Genomic DNA, 17114 nt, shown 5'->3' on the forward strand with positions numbered 1-17114 from the left:
CACTTTTTTTTCTTTGAACCTCATCTTAATAAAATGTTGACTTTTGTTTGAGATCCCGGCTCCTGTTCCATTGCAAGGTGTGTGAGTTCGCTCCGCGTTTTAGTCTGCTAATACGGCGGGGGGCGATTAAGCCAGAGGTGCTTGCCTGCTGCAGACACGGATCCAAGGCTGAACCTCGTCCCCCACAAGCTTGAAAGCGTAACTGAAAACAGGTTAAGAAGTGCTCCGGTCTCCGGCACTCAGCTACCCAGCTCCCAATGGGGTCCAAACCCCAAATAAATCCTTTTTACCCTGTAGAAGCTAGCTGTAAAATCCTGTGACCAGGGCAGCTGCCTAGCAGCCTGCGCATCTGTCTGCCAGAGCGAGAGCGTGTAAGGCACTAATCCGGATAGTGGCGGCTAGGTGGCAGGGGGAGGGTATGAAAAAGCAGCAGAGTGGCGCAGCGGGAGCGTGCTGGGCCCATAACCCAGAGGTCGATGGATCGAAACCATCCTCTGCTACGCGTGCGCTTGTTTCTTTTCCCTCTGGGCCTTCAAGCGAGCCGGTGACCAGCAGAGCAGCGAGAGCCTAGGCCATGAGGCAAGAGGTGGCTGAGGCGAAGCGGCGGCCTGCCAGGGAGCTCCCTGGCACCTCTGGCTGCCTGGGCTGAAGGCAAGAGGCAGGCCTGGGCGTGGCGAGGGCCTCCTGTCCCGGAATGAGGCTGCAGTGCTTCCTGGTCCCCTTTTCACACCCACACCGGCAGGCGGCGGCTGCTGCGGGGGAACACGAGGGAGGCTCTGGGGGCGCTAGGCAGCGCTGTGTGTGTGGCTGTCAGGGGAAAGAGCCGAGGCTCCCGACTCGACCTGCCATTGACTCGCGTGGCTCTGCGCGCCATCAGCCGGGGCGGCGGGGCGGGCCAGGCCGCGGACGTGACTCAGGCTTGGGCCGCATGGCCGCGCTTTCCTGACGAGGCATGAGGCAGGCCAAGAGCTTTGCACAGCGTACAGGGAAGTGGGAGGGAGGCGTCTTTGAGCCGGCCTGTCTCCTCCGCTTCTCCCTTGCCGCTTGGGCGGAGGCGGGAAGGGAGCGAAATGTTCCCGGCTGAAAGTTTTTGTGCTCCGCTTTGAGGATTAAGCCTGAGCCTCCGGCACGGCTGCTGGCAGATGGGTTTCTGAATGGCATCCAGCCTGCTCTTTGGACCACCAGCTGAAAGCACTGAGGCAGCAAAATGGGACCTTTGAGGCTCCCCCCACAGGCCTCAGGGAAGCAAGGAAGTAGCACGGGCTTAGCGTCGTTCTTGGGTGGGCTCGAACCACCATCCTTTCGGTTAACAGCCGAACGCGCTGACCCATTGCGCCACAGAAACATGGAGGGGCAAGGCTGTATTGAACCCAAAAGCCGGGAATCAGCTCAGGGCATACGGTATAGCACATGCATGCAGTGGTTAGCCAAGCAACAGCAAGGAACTGGACTGCTATGGAGGGAAAGTTCTGTGGGAAGGAACCGAAAAGAGCACCGGGGCTGTGGTACAGCGCTCGCATACACTTTCTTTGGCCTGTTTTGCTGGAAGAGTTAGCAGAGCGAGATTGTTAGTCACAGGTCAGTGGGTGGGTTTCTTCAAATACTGGACTCTTGGATGGGAGCGGGGAAGGGGCACACGACTTCTGTGGCACATGCACCACCTCTGCAATTAACGTTTGCTACCTCACTCCCTAACAACACACCTTTTACCTCTCAGGACCAAAATACACCGTGAAAGAGATCTAACGACATAAGCTTAGGGTGAGCAACTGCAGCACTAATAACAATTTTAAGAGATTCAAAACCACCTCTGCCTTTCCACACCAGGGACAGCAGAAAGGACATACAAACATCCATTTCTACCTCCCTCCAAGAGCTGCCGTTAGGAACCCATACCCCTTAATGGTGAGTACTTTTCAGACGAGGGTGACGCTCTCAGGCCTCAAATGCCAGGTACAGTTACTCTGTCCTTGATCCAAAATCAACAGGAAAATACACTGGATTACTCCTGCCCCAATAACAAAGAGACTGGGGATCCCGCAGCAGCTGAAATGATCGTTTGGACAAGCACTCCCATCATACAATCCGGGGTGGGTGTAACCATGCAAATGACATCAGCCCCAAAAGGCCTTCACGACAGATCACCAACAGATGGCAGGGCAGACTTCATACTGACCCTGCTTCAACTAGATTGTGGCAAAGATTCCAAAACACCGAACCTTAAAACTCACCTAACGCGGGTCAATCCATCCTCATCGTCGTAACCGCTCGTTATACTCCACACCCGAACGTAGCCCTCATATGGACAACATACCCTCCTAACTCAGTGTCTGTACGTTAACCTTTTACCCCCAGTCCGGGCTATTGCAGATTATGTATTACTTACGCCACCCCATTTTAAACCGAATTTCGCACCCCTTGGGTAAGCTGTATGTTGTTCCCCGAGCACCAGAAACTTCTACGCCGAAACTCTGTACCGTACACTTTTTTTTTCTTTGAACCTCATCTTAATAAAATGTTGACTTTTGTTTGTGATCCCGGCTCCTGTTCCATTGCAAGGCGTGTGAGTTCGCTCCGCGTTTTAGTCTGCTAATACGGCGGGGGGCGATTGAGCCAGAGGTGCTTGCCTGCTGCAGACACGGATCCAAGGCTGAACCTCGTCCCCCACAAGCTTGAAAGCGTAACTGAAAACAGTTTAAGAAGTGCTCTCGTCTCCGGCACTCAGCTACCCAGCTCCCAATGGGGTCCAAACCCCAAATAAATCCTTTTTACCCTGTAGAAGCTAGCTGTAAAATCCTGTGACCAGGGCAGCTGCCTAGCAGCCTGCGCATCTGTCTGCCAGAGCAAGAGCGTGTAAGGCACTAATCCGGATAGTGGCGGCTAGGTGGCAGGGGGAGGGTGTGAAGAAGCAGCAGAGTGGGGCAGCGGGAGCGTGCTGGGCCCATAACCCAGAGGTCGATGGATCGAAACCATCCTCTGCTACGCGTGCGCTTGTTTCTTTTCCCTCTGGGCCTTCAAGCGAGCCGGTGACCAACAGAGCACCGAGAGCCTAGGCCATGAGGCAAGAGGTGGCTGAGGCGAAGCGGCGGCCTGCCAGGGAGCTCCCTGGCACCTCTGGCTGCCTGGGCTGAAGGCAAGAGGCAGGCCTGGGCGTGGCAAGGGCCTCCTGTCGTGGATTGAGGCTGCAGTGCTTCCTGGTCCCCTAATGCTTAGAGCTGGCTATCAGTGATTTCAGATCTGTTGGTCTGCAGCAAGACTCTACATTGAGTATTAATCAGCTCTGTTATTACACAGAGAAGAACAAAAGGGTCAAATGGTGCCTGGAACCCTTAAGAAGAATCCACCCCACCGAGTACACCACTTGTCGCTACCTGCTCTCAGCTCCACTGAGAATGTTTTGGGGTCACTCCTTGCCTGTATCAACCTAGGGATTTTGGAGAATCACAGTTAACAGGTGCTCCAGTAGCGAAATTGGTTAGTGCGCAGTACTTATAGGGCAGTGCTGAGAGGAGCTATGCTCAGGTTGTGAGTTCAAGCCTCACCTGGAGCACTGGTTTTCATTAGCCAAATGGCTTCACCCAGTTATTTGGTCCTGTGGAAGGTAGAATTCTAGCCCTGGGGACCCTGAGGCAGGGGAAGAGTCAAAAACACCCCTTCACCTATTACCTCTTCTCTAGAGCACAAGTCAGAACCTGCAATCCTTTCTGCCCCCGCCCCCCCACCCCTCCTGCAGCCCCTGTGCCAGGATCTGTCAAGCAGAGCCTGGAGTCCTGCCCATCCTTGACCCCTGAGCCTGGAGGGAGAGGAGCAAGGAGCCATTGTTAGAGGGCTTTCCCTTCCCCCGCCCACTTCCCTGGCTCTTGTCACGCAGACAGCAAGCAGCAAAAGACCAGAAGTCGGAAGCGCAGACAAAGGGATGGTTACTGGGGTTAGTTTCCAAGCAAGCAGATTTCAAAGCCCTTCACACCAGTCGGGCTTATCTCTATACACCCACAGAGTCTGTTCCCCAGTGTCCCCCTTCCCAGCTCTGACACCACAGAGCGTTTACCCCACATCCCTACAGACAATTCTTTCCTGGGTGCTGGCGGGTGAGTCCTGCCCACATGCTCAGGGTTTAGCTGATCCCCATATTTGGGGTTGGGAAGGAAGTTTCCTCCAGGGCAGGTTGGCAGAGACCCCGAGGGGGGGGGGTTCCCCTTCCTCTGCAGCGTGGGGCACGGGTCACTTGCTGGAGGATTCTCTGACATTGAAGTCTTTAAACAACGAGTTGAGGACTTCGCTAGCTCAGACATAGGCCAGGGGTTTGTTACAGGAGTGGGTGGGTGAGAGTCTGTGGCCTGCGTTGTGCAGGAGGTCGGACTGGACGATCATAATGGTCCCTTCTGACCTTAAAGTCGATGAGTCTATGAGCTCTGACACTGCAGCGTGTTTACCCCACGTCCCCCTTCCCAGCTCTGACACTGCAGAGCTTTGGCTGTGTCCCTGTTCCCCGTTCCCTAGTCCCATCCCCCCCCGTTAGCATGATTCCAATTTCCTCTTCCACTTCCTGTCTGACCCCAGTTTACACAGTAATATTCTCAGCTAGACCGTAACCAATCATTGTAACTAATCAATTCTAACCTATTGTAACAGAATTCTCTAACCAATTACTTCCCACTCCCCTAATTAACTTACACCCATCAAAATTAATTTGGCAACAGACAGAAACAATTAGAGAACCAGACAGATTGACAGTAGAAAAGTGGGGGCCAGAAAGATAAACCCTACAGAAATGAGGGTTTCACAACCACACCCATTGAGAAGGGATTTCGTGCCAGACCGGATGCTCTCTTAAGATCTGTTTCATTATCTGGTGGTGATGGGCACTATTGGGACAGGATTGTCTTCCCAACAACCCAACCCCACCTTAGTTCAGTGTGACGGGTTTGGGAGGTGAGGATGGGACCGTTCGCTTCCCAGCTCATGGCTGCCCCTGCTGCTTAGCCAAAGGCCTTCGCCTATGAACAAGGGCTCAGACTCTCCTAGGGAGAGAAGGCCCAGACACAGGCAGACTGGGATTTTGGGTCTTTGTGTTATACCCCTGTCACTAGCTAAGTGATAAAAATACACCTAAGTTCTTAAAGTCTAGGCCTGTACAGGCAGCCTGAATCTCTGTATTCTAACAGCCATCGGCCCCTGTGGGAAAATGATCTATTCAGGGTTGTCCCTAGACATTTTGGTGCCCTACACGGCACCCCCGTCCCCCAGCCTGAGCTGGCAGAGCGGAGCGGGCTGGGGCCAGGTCACTCCACTTCCTGCCGCCCGGTAATTGCAGGGCAGGCCCAAACCCACACTCATGGGGCATCGGGAAGTGGAGTGATCCAGCCCCAGCCTGCTGCACTCTGCTCCCAGCCTTGGAAGTTGGAGGGTGGGGGGAAAACACCCCCCAGCACTCACCAGTGGCGCGGCTGGGAGCTGGTGGAGCAGAGCAGGCTGGGGACAGGTCGTTCCACTTCCCACCGCCCGGTGAGTGCCGGGTGCGCCTGATCCCTCCTGCCGTCCACCGGGGTGTAGCTCAGGGGAAGGGGCGGAGTGGGGTGGATGGGGTGGAGCAGAGGTGGGAAGAGCGGGGTGGGGGCAGACCAGGGGTGGGGGCTGTGGGGAAGAGGCGGAGCAGGGGCAGGGGCAGCTTTCCTGGCCGGCTCAGCCAGCCGGGGGATCGAGTTCGCCGCTGGAGCAGTACCCAGCTGCGTGGGGCACCGGGAAATTTGGGGCAATTTGGTGCCTCCATATCCCTTAACCAGGCAGTGTCCCTGTAGTGTGGGCTGTCTGCATAGGTCCTTTCTCAATCTTTCTCACCCTCTTGTCTTTCTAAGCACAGACTAACTCTGGCTGTTCAGAGGAGGGGAGGACCATGCCTATGCGTGGCCAGCAGACAGCGACAAAGACCCCTAGCCAGCCTGCTCCCTGCCATGCTGAACCCCCACTGAAGGCCACCCACAGACCAGCATGCGGGGCGGCTGCTGATGCTTTGTGGCCAACATCAGAAGACGGTAGGAAAGCAGGGCCAGCCCCCCTGGTGGGGCCTCTTACCGTTCCCACTCCAGGTGCTCACTTTTGCAGTGGGGCAGGAGATTTTACCCTAAGAGGCTTTTCCCCAGCTGGCGAGAATCAGAGAAACACCCAGGCTCCCAAGGTGCTATGTAGCAACCCACCTCCAGCACAGGGACAGGCGCACACTTGGAAGAGGGAAACTGCTCCACACGCTAGCCCGGGCAGCCGCCCATTTTCTTTGGCAAGTCGGGAATGGCAAAGGCGAGACTGGAAGCACCTGGGGCTCATGCCCCAGCTTTGTGATGTCCAACCCCCAACTCCTTCCCGGGGCTCTAGCTGAAGCCAGAGCATTGGCCTGAGCGGCCAAGAAGAGGTTCCAGCCCTGAAGGGAGCAGGACGTTCAGCCCAAAGGTAAAACTGCATGAGCACAACCACGAAGGGACTCGACCCCTCAATCGCCTGATCCAAAGTCAGACACCTTATCCATTAGGCCACGTGGTCACACAGAAAAAGGCCCTCCAGGCACTTCTTTGGAAAAGGCCGACACTGACGCATCCAACAAAGTGGGTATTCACCCACGAAAGCTCATGCTCCAATACGTCTGTCAGTCTATAAGGTGCCACACGACTCTTTGCTGCTTTTGCAGACACTGTGTTTCTTGGGTCATCTACTGAGGGGGGCCGAGACTCTCTGGGCACAAGAAGTCGAGTTCCCAGCGACACGTGAGACTTAATTCTCTGGAGCCAGGTGCAGGGCTTTGGCAGGGAGGCTCAGGCTTGGGGGATTGTGGTGCAGCGGATGGACCGGCTGTCTAGATGCGGAGATTTATTCTCACTGAGGAGGAGGAGGAATCCTGCTGACAGGCAGTGTCCAGGGCCGGTGCAACCACTAGGCGAACTAGTCGGCCGCCCAGGGTGCCAAGTGGTTGGGGGCACCAAAAAGCACACTCGGGGGGGCAGTGGAGTGGAGGTGAGCTGGGGCAGGGGGAGGTGCGGGTGGAGGGCTGCCCGCAGCAAGTAACGGGCGGCGGGTGTGTGTGTGCAGGTGAACCGCTCCCTGTCCCAGCTCACCTCTGCTCTGTCTTCTCCCCTGAGCACGCCGCCCCCGGCTCTAATATTCCTCCCCTCCCAGGCTTGCAGCACTAAACAGCTGATTGGCACCACAAGCCTGGGAGGTGGGAGAAGTGGAGCGGCGCCGGCGTGCTCAGGGGAGAAGGCAGAGCAGAGGTGAGCTTGGGTGGGGAGCTGCTGCAGGGGGGCTGCCCGGCTCTTCCTCATGGCCCCCGCCCCTGCACTCACTGCATGGTAAGTGGAGTGTCCCAGCCCCAGCCTGGTCCACTGCCCTGGCTCCCAGCCACGCCGCCAGCAAGTGCTGTGGGGCAGTTCCCCCACCCCAAGTTTGTGAGCCAGGGGAGCAGAGCAGGCTGGGGCCCCAGGCCGCCATGGGGGGAAGCAGAGGGGGGGCTGGCCCCAGGCCACCGTGGGACCAGGGAGGATGGCTACTTCCTGCGGGAAGTGGAGTGACCCAGCCCCAGCCTGCTCTGCTCCCCTGGCTCCCATGCTTGTGTTGGTATTGGCTGGATTTGTGCGGGTGTTTGTGTATATTAGCAATTGTGTGTATGTGGCTGGATTCATGCATGTGTTTGTGTATGTTTGCAATTGTGTGTGCATGTGCATGCTCTGCTGCCCTCTGCCGGCACGACAACCATTTCTCCGTATGTCACAGCCCCCGTACCGTCAACCCCAATGGTGATTTCCCCATCTTACAAGGGCTGGCTGGCCTGACCTGTCTCCCCTCTGCGGAGTGTGGTGGGGCTGCAGCTCACCCCCTGTGGGGCAGGAGTGCTAAGGTGCGGGGTGCTGGGCTCCAATGCACCTGGAGAGCAGCTCAGGTGAGGCAGAGCAGGACATGTGGTGTCCATTCTGCGTTGCCTGGTGCGAGGCCATTGCACAATCCCCAGCCACGCTGCACAGCGCACCCTTAGAGGGAGTGGGGCTAGGGTCTACGGGGCTGGTTCTCTCCCTCCCCCAATATCTCCCTGCCCCAGGCTGTGACGGGCTAGCTAGTCTGTAAGTCCCAGGGGTCTCTTTGTTCCCATTTTAAAGATAGGTCCTCTCTTGTTCATGGATGGGAGGATTTTTTTTTCCAGGGATCTCAGACGAGAACTGGGGCACAACACCTGGTTTGTTAATGCCACAAAAATGGAGGCAGGAACCTCTTCTCTCCTGCTGGCAAAGAATCCCAGGTACCTAAAAGACAGGGACTCACATACCTGAATGGGCTTTAAAAAAGGCAGTGGTTAAAAACTTTGGCCCTGACCATTTCTTGTTTCCGCAGACTACACATTTTAGCAAACTTTAGAATTCCTTGGTGCTAAACTCTGTGAAACTCCCCTTTCTCCTTCACAGAGGGCTTTAACGCCCCTTATCTCACTCAGGCTCAAAACTGCCCAGAGTTCGAGAATTGTCCCTGTTCCCATTGGGCAGATGGGGAGGAGCCTGAGGTACAGAGAAGGGAAGTGACCTACCCAGCAAGGTGGTGGCAGAGCCAGAAAAAGAAGCCACCGGTCCTGACTCCAGTTCTAACAGACAAACACCCCACCACCACCCCGAGGCAGGGATAGAGCCCAGGAATAGAGATGGTGGGGAAATTTCATTGAAACCGTTTCTGTCAGAAAAGCCCATTCAGACTAAACCAGTTTGTTTCTCAAAATCATAACAAGTGGGATGAAAGTTCTTTGCAAAAATATGTTGTTGCAAAACAAAACCATCTCCTGTTTGTCAGAGTGTGTTAAATTGTCTCATCGCACACAAAGAGGAGACACTTAGATCTCAAACATTAGATAAGATGCTTCAGTCTGAGCTAAGTAGTTGCTGCTCTTAACAATTTCAAAATAAAAAAATACAAATGAAATAGAATATTTCAGCTATTCTATTATGTGTTAATCTGCTCTGAGTAAACGTGATAGGACACCTCATATTATGCACTACTCCTAGTGATGCTCTCCAATGGATCCGCATCCTCCACCCACCATGAGGTAGGTAGGAGCGGATCATTATTATCCTTACTTGAAAGAGGGAGAAGCAAAGGCTGAGAAAGGAGAATTGACTTGTCTTAGGTCACACGGCCAGCCAGTGGAAGAGTTGGGAATAGGACCCAAGAACCGTGATTTTCAAAGTAACCATCAGATCTTGAATTTCAGACACTGAATGAACTGAATAAAGTGCTCTCAGATGAGCTCCAGACCAACAACAGTGCACAGGAATTATTCAGCAAGTATTTGAGGAGAACTGCAATTTTAGAGAGAATCATGAACTGCTCAGAGACCATTAATGCAGAGAAGCAGCAAACTTTGTCAAACATATGACTGGTTCTGACTTATTTACTTGGTCTTAAAAGAGAACAACAAGGACCTGAGTCTCCTCCCTGTCAATAACCCCCTGCTCAGCCAATCAGGGTAGAGACTGAGGACGGGAGGCTGAGGGTTCTCAGCAGAGAGCCCAAAGGATGGCCCAGGTCACCGGTGGGGATCACTGCCCGAGCACTATTTCAGCCCCACATTTTTGGGTGGACCTCCCACAGTGGGAGCTGCCTGTAGATTGCCACGGACTCGCAGGGGTGAAAGAAAATGCAGGCCTGTTATTTACCAGGCTGCACGTGGCAACAGACTATATTGGTAAGGGATGCAAGGAGAGTGTGGGTCACGATGCAAACTGCAGACACACACACACACACACACACACAAAAATTAATCAATTTAAGAGTTTTATTGAGGATAATTACAAGGGGTAAGGGAGCAGTGTATGATTAGCTAATAGAGTTAATGAAACTTAAAACACACAATGACTAAAATATCTACTAACAATATTTATAAACAAAGATGCAGCATTTAGTAATAACTGATACTTACAAATACAAACCAACGCATAACGACCGGGAAACGTAGAAGGTCTGTTTGAAACACGTGAGCTGAGAGAGAGGCTTCGAGGTGATCAGGCTCGGTTACGGGCATACACAGGATACACGGGTATACACAGGATTTGTTTTTCTTTCTCCTCTCCCTGCCTGCACATGGCAGGCAGGCCATAAAGTACCCACTATGACATCATAGAAGTGTCATAGGGGACGGGGCCCAAAACCTGTTTGTGTCCGTTTCTGATTGGCACAAGCAAAGTTTACACCAAGTAGGGGAGCAGGTGCCTTAAAGTCTGGCTTCGCCCCCAAAAGGTGAGGAAATGCATATTGTCTTAGAATGCGTTCAACACAGAATGAAAAAAGAAGAGGCCAGGGCAATACCGGTATGGGCAAGTTTTACAGGATGCAGACAGGAACTCATCTCAACACTGCCGAGCACTCCCCCGCAAAACACACACACACCTGGTGTTGGGAGGGGAACAGCAGAAAGGAAAAAAGAAGCAAGAGACAAAGAGAAAGGAGGGAGGGAGGGATGAAGGAAAAGATGAAACAAAAAGGACAAACCCTAATGTCCCCAGTGATTCTAAGGGACAAAATCCCAGGTGTAGAATAAAATTCGACCCCCTTAAACTCGTGTTTTCCATGCCTAGAATTCAACGGTCACCAGATGGATCAGACTGAACAGGTTTCAAACCTCGAGGAGGCTCTTACCTTCTAAACAGGGACGGTTCTTTTCTAGTAAAATCAGGAAAAGGGAAGGAGAAAACTCGAAAGAGGTTCCTCCTGGCGCTCACGTACCTGAACCCAAATACTCTCTTAGTCCTCAGAGAGAGACCTGGAGAAGGAGACTTGCTGAAGCAAAGCCACAGGGGTCTCTGAGGTTTCCCTGGCCCCTCGCCCCTGTCCTGCCTGGCTGATGTCAGCATCTCTCTGTGTGGTCACCACCTCCCCACCACCTTTGACCAATAGTCTGAGGTCCTGCAAAAAGTCTTTGTGATGTCACTGCCACACCCCTCCCTTGCTGTGCTAATGTCCTGCCCCTGGCCAGGCACTTTGGAGGTTTGAGCTACTCCCTGTGGATCACCCCACTCAAGGAGCGTTCGTTCTAGGCAGCAAGCCGGCTAGACAGGAAAACATCAGACGCTGCTCCCAATGCTACACTCAGTTTTTCAGAAATTAGTCAACTTTATGACCAGAAGAGACCATTAGAGCATCTAATCTGACCCCCTGCATATCACAGGCCTCCTGTATGACACAAGAGCTACTTTTGGGGCAAACACATTCCAGAAAGGCATCTAGTCTTCATTAAATGACATCAGGAGATGGAGAATCCACCACTTTCCTTGGTAGCTTGTTCCTCTGGTGAATCATCCTCGCTGGTAAGTATTTGTGTCTTATTTGTAATATGAATTTGTCTCTTTTCACCTTCCAGCCATTGAGTCTTGTTATACCTTTCTCTGCTAGATTAAAGAGCCCTTTAATAGCCAATCTTTTCTCTCCATTAAGGCCCTTCAACACTTCAATGAAGTCACCTTTCAATCTTCTTTTGATAAGCTAAACAGGTTGAGCTCCTTCAATAGCTCACTAGAAGGCATTTTTCTCCAGCCCTCAGAACATTTGGTGGCTCTTTGGTCATCAGACTCCTGAACTGCAGCTGGATGTGGTTCTTGTTCTTCTGCACAGCATAGCTCCTGGAGAAGAGGGATCTGCAAATGTACATTCGTATGATACTTTTGTTTAATTAATGAAAACATAAACTAGACACTTAGAGGATTGGAACTGATTTCAGCTGATGGACAGCTTCGCTAGGTTTTTATGCATTTGGACAGCAAAATGTTGAGTGTTTACATCCATATCAAGCACCCCCGTATAGTGGAGCTCCTGAACAGAATGGAGAATGGAAATGAAAATGTTTTCCTTTTTTTTAAAAAAAGAAAGAAGGTTATAAGACAACACAGGAGTTTGAACTGAGAACTACTTGAGTTGCAACTAAGCACTCTACCACTGAGCTATACCCCCATGACAGCAGGTGCATAGAATTGTGATCTCCAGGACTTTGAAGGACAGACCCTGCTTCATCGAACTCCTTTGCCATTCCCAGACCACAGGTGGTTTTAAAAATGGGGTTTGATTAAACTTTTTAAATGTGGCAAACACCACAACTTGCACACCCACCGATATAGCTTCTCCCACTGACATCGCTGCCACCTCGTGGGGAGTGGATTAACTGCACCCACAGGAAAACGCTCTCCCCTCAGCATAGAGCAGTGGTTCTCAAACTGTGAGTCAGGACCCCAAAGTGGGATGTGACCCTGTTTTAATGGGGTTGCCAGGGCTGGCATTAGACTTGTTGGTGCCTGGGGCTGAAGCCAAAAGTCTGAGCCCCACCACCCAGGGCTGAATCCCTCAAGCTCTGGTTTTGCCCTCCCGCAACTGGGGCAGGGCTCAGGCTTTGTCTCCTCTGCCTCTGCTCAGTGTGGAGGGGCTTGGTCCCTCTTTCCAGGGCCATGTAGTAAGGTTTTTTTTGGAAGAAGGGGGTTGCAGTGAAAGGAAGTTTGAGAAACCCTGGCATAGAGCCTCTGAATATGTCCAGGCTTGGCTCCCTGGGGCAGATCAGCCACTGAAAATACAGTCATGGAGACACCACGCACCAGCCTTGCCTAACAGGCAAGAATCAAACCTCCACAGAGAAATGTTTGTTGTTTTTTAACCCATCTCCCTAAGCCCTCAGCCACCACCACTTAACAAAGAGGCTTTTCTACACTGTGGTTCTGGTCTCACTGAAGGGTCATTTCCAATTGTTTGCTCAGACCAGCATTAGGGAAAATGGTGACCTGGGCAAAGCTTGTACTTTGGCACTTCCCCATTGCCCCTGGACGATCCCCACTCCCCCTTTACCGCTAGCCCCTGCACTCCCAACCCTTGTGCCTCCTTCACCCCTAACTCCTGCCCCCTCCTGTGCCCCCTTTGCCCTTAACTCCCTGTGCTACCAGCCATTGCCCCTCTCCTGCAGCCCATTCACATGGTTCCAGTGCTGGGGGCCCCGCACTTGTTCTCCCTTTCCCTGGGCTTTGGCATCACTACCCCTGATTAGCGAGTAGGGTTCAGTGGTCCCCAAAATGTGGGGCATGACTCCTAGGGGGACACAGAGGAACATTCATGGGGGCACCTCAGGGCCTGAGCCAGCCCCCATGGAGGGAGCAGCACTCAGCCCCACTCTGCCCCAGCTCTTCCCCAACCCCACCCTCAGCCTGGGGCTCTGGCTCCCAGCTCGGCCTCGCCCCCCCAACCCCTGTCTGCACCCCTCTCCCCAGCAAGCAACAGCCCCACTCCTAGCCTCAGTTCTTGATCGCAGCTTCCGAGGGGCCACAGCCATGGATAAGAGGGCGCAGTGTGAAATGTTTGGGGACCACTGGTTTAGGGTGATGTTCTCAATCACTTCTACAAAGTCCAGTAAAAGCAATTCCTCACCCACCGACCCCTCCATCAGGACCGACTAGGTATGTTCTGCTGCCCTTCACTCATGCAGGAAGGATAATAACATTTCATTCTACTCAATCCTAAAGCGGTTTGTAACCCGCCACCAGCCAAAACTGGTCATTTTGAGAAAGTGGCCCCATCATGCTGCATATCTAGGCAGAGTAGGTGTGTCTGTGCAAACACGGTCTGTTCCTGAAGTCTTTCCCCCAGCTCCTCACTAGATGTGAGGGTGGAGCTCATTCAGCCCCTGCTTCCGCTTAGTGTTTAGAAACTCCTTTTTGTCCCTATCTCTGCTGGCCTTAGATTTCTCCTCCTATTTTTTTCTTGATAGCTCAGATGAGGTGGCCGAGTGGTTAAGGCGATGGACTGCTAATCCATTGTGCTCTGCATGCATGGGTTTCGAATCCCGTCCTCATTGGATGCATTTAGTCATTACCTGTCCTTTGTAGACAACCATCTCCCCCTTTGGTACAATATTGCTTCTTACAAACAAAAACCTTCTCAGAAACTCAGAACTCTATTGATTTAAATAAAATGTCTAAATCCCAGATTTCATAAACAAAGAAAAATTCTCTATTCCTGTATTTCTTAATTTTTATCTCAAAAGGTAACATCCTCGTCATGACCTCCAAACACCCTGGGACCAGCCCAAATTATTAAAATACCCTCAACCCGAGCAAGGCCAGAGCAGTGAACCAGAGCTAGTATCTAGGCCAAGCTGTTCTGAAGGAGGCAACTCAAACATTTTCTCCCTGCTTCCTTTGGCAAGGTCTGACTGAGAAAACAAAATTCCCCAAACTGAAAAACCAATACTAGTCTGTTTGGAAACTTTGGTTTGAAAGTATTATTGTTATTATTCTCTTCTGATTTCTGAATCAGTTCAGTTCAGTCTTTGTCCTCCTGGTGTGTTTCCAGCTAAAACCACATTGAGGGGACTGGACCACTGACCTATCAGCTCTTAACACCCAAACTTTCAGTAACTCTTTATCAGTGCCTGCAAATGTAATTTAAACCTTAGGTCTATCTAGCTCTGAATCTTGTCTTCTGACAGTAGCCAATACCAGGTGCCCCAAAAGCCACTCCTTAAGGTACCACCAGGAGTTGAACCCAGCATTTCTTGTTTACAAAACAAGTGCTTTAACCAGCCAAGCCATGGTACCTGCTATTATTTAAAGCATTGTGTTTGCCCACACCTGACTTTCTGCCAATCCCCACTGGGCCCTGACAAGTGTTGCTTGTGTTTGGCTTCTGTAAAGCAGAGGAGCAGGTGAAGTTTTGCTCCCAAGGTGTGTGTGTGATTCTTTGGACAGGTCTGCACTACAAAATTAGGTTGGTGTAATTACATTACTTAGGCTGGCAATGCAGTTCTATCAACCTAATCCCGGTGTAGATAGCAGCTCAGCTGTCAGAACTTTCTGGAGCTATGAAAAGGGAGAGGTCCGGTGTTCCCCAAGGGTCAGTCCTAGGACCAATCCTATTCAATTTATTCATAAATGATCTGGAGAAAGGGGTAAACAGTGAGGTGGCAAAGTTTGCAGATGATACTAAACTACTCAAGATAGTTAAGACCAAAGCAGATTGTGAGGAACTTCAAAAAGATCTCACAAAACTAAGTGATTGGGCAACAAAATGGCAAATGAAATTTAATGTGGATAAATGTAAAGTAATGCACGTTGGAAAAAATAACCCCAACTATACATACAACATGATGGGGGCTAATTTAGCTACAACGAGTCAGGAAAAAGATCTTGGAGTTATCGTGGATAGTTCTCTGAAGATGTCCACGCAGTGTGCAGAGGCGGTCAAAAAAGCAAACAGGATGTTAGGAATCATTAAAAAGGGGATAGAGAATAAGACTGAGAATATATTATTGCCCTTATATAAATCCATGGTACGCCCACATCTCGAGTACTGTGTACAGCTGTGGTCTCCTCACCTCAAAAAAGATATTCTAGCACTAGAAAAGGTTCAGAAAAGAGCAACTAAAATGATTAGGGGTTTAGAGAGGGTCCCATATGAGGAAAGATTAAAGAGGCTAGGACTCTTCAGTTTGGAAAAGAGAAGACTAAGGGGGGACAAGATAGAGGTATATAAAATCATGAGTGATGTTGAGAAAGTGGAGAAGGAAAAGTTATTTACTTATTCCCATAATACAAGAACTAGGGGTCACCAAATGAAATTAATAGGCAGCAGGTTTAAAACAAATAAAAGGAAGTTCTTCTTCACGCAGCGCACAGTCAACTTGTGGAACTCCTTACCTGAGGAGGTTGTGAAGGCTAGGACTATAACAATGTTTAAAAGGGGACTGGATAAATTCATGGTGGCTAAGTCCATAAATGGCTATTAGTCAGGATGGGTAAGGAATGGTGTCCCTAGCCTCTGTTCGTCAGAGGATGGAGATGGATGGCAGGAGAGAGATCACTTGATCATTGCCTGTTAGGTTCACTCCCTCAGGGGCACCCGGCATTGGCCACTGTCGGTAGACAGATACTGGGCTAGATGGACCTTTGGTCTGACCCGGTACGGCCTTTCTTATGTTCTTATGTTCTCTATAGCAGGAATTCAGGGCAGGTGAGTTCACTGCAGGCACGGTGGGATACTGGTGGAGACCAGTTATGGTGATATAATGACCAGCAGCATTTATACTGACAATTTGTCACTTTAAGTTTGCTGCACAAAGCTCTAGGCCTCTCATCGAGGTGGTTTTATTTTGTCACCAAAACAGGGCAGTTTTGTCACCAGACGTGGCATTGCAGTGTGTGCCCCAGTCACAAGCTGCCGACCGAGGGAGCGTTGTGTGTTTTTCACACACCTGAGCTATATAATGATGCTGAAATAACTTTGTAGTGCAGACCTGGCCAAAGATCTTTACACACACACACACACACACACACACACACACACACACACACACACACACACACACACACACACACACACACACAGAGCTTGCAAGGAAAACCTCACCTGCTCCTCTGCTTTGCAGAATCCAAACACAAGCAAAGCTTGTCAGGCCCCAGTGGGGATGGCAGGAGTCAGGTGTGAGCAGACACTGTATTTTGGTCACAGGCAGGCACCATGGCTTAGCTGGCTAAAACACCTGCCTTGTAAACAGGAGATCCTGGGTTCAGCTCCCAGTGGTGCCTTGTTGAGTACCTCTTGGAGCACCTGGTATTGGCTACTGTCAGAGAACTAAATGGGCCTTTGGTCCAGCCCAGTATGGCTGTTTAAATTACACTGATAACAGAATTACTGAGAGTTAAGAGCTGATAGGTCAGTGGTCCAGCCTGTCACAGATGATCCTGCTTCCTCTGGGACAGGGCAGGTCTGGGCTCTCACACCAAATGGCTCATTGTGGCTGCCAGAATCTGTGAGCGGCTCATTTAGTTTGCACTGAGGGTTGAGTCCTGCTTTGTGCACCGTGTGTGAGAATGAAAATGCTAAAACGCCCTTTGAAATAACAAAAGCAGCAGGACGTGTTATTGTCCCTGCCCCAAAGCAGACAGACCAATGGAGAAATGCCATTGAGTCCAGGGTAATACTCCACTGCCATTTTACCTTTTTCACTTGCTAAACTCACTCCTAACCTTGAGGGCTCCCAGAGCCCGATATTGAGCCTGAGCGGAGATGTCTACACTGCAAATTTACCACCCCATGCCCCTAGCCTGGGAGTCTGCACTGGCACG

General features: G+C 51.4%; 3 non-coding genes across 3 annotated transcripts; 2 read left to right on the plus strand and 1 right to left on the minus strand.

The window, feature by feature from the left end:
• Nucleotides 1-428: 428 nt before the first annotated feature.
• Nucleotides 429-500, plus strand: TRNAM-CAU. Its single transcript has one exon. It is a non-coding gene; the product is annotated as a tRNA-Met (tRNA).
• Nucleotides 501-1271: 771 nt separating this feature from the next.
• On the minus strand, nt 1272-1345 carry TRNAN-GUU. The gene has a single exon. It is a non-coding gene; the product is annotated as a tRNA-Asn (tRNA).
• A 12418-nt stretch (nt 1346-13763) lies between these two features.
• On the plus strand, nt 13764-13846 carry TRNAS-GCU. The gene has a single exon. It is a non-coding gene; the product is annotated as a tRNA-Ser (tRNA).
• The last annotated feature ends 3268 nt before the right edge of the window (nt 13847-17114 follow it).

Source organism: Mauremys mutica, unplaced genomic scaffold, assembly GCF_020497125.1.
Source record: "Mauremys mutica isolate MM-2020 ecotype Southern unplaced genomic scaffold, ASM2049712v1 000367F_np12_subseq_318797:344841_obj, whole genome shotgun sequence".
NCBI classification, from domain to species: Eukaryota; Metazoa; Chordata; order Testudines; family Geoemydidae; genus Mauremys; species Mauremys mutica.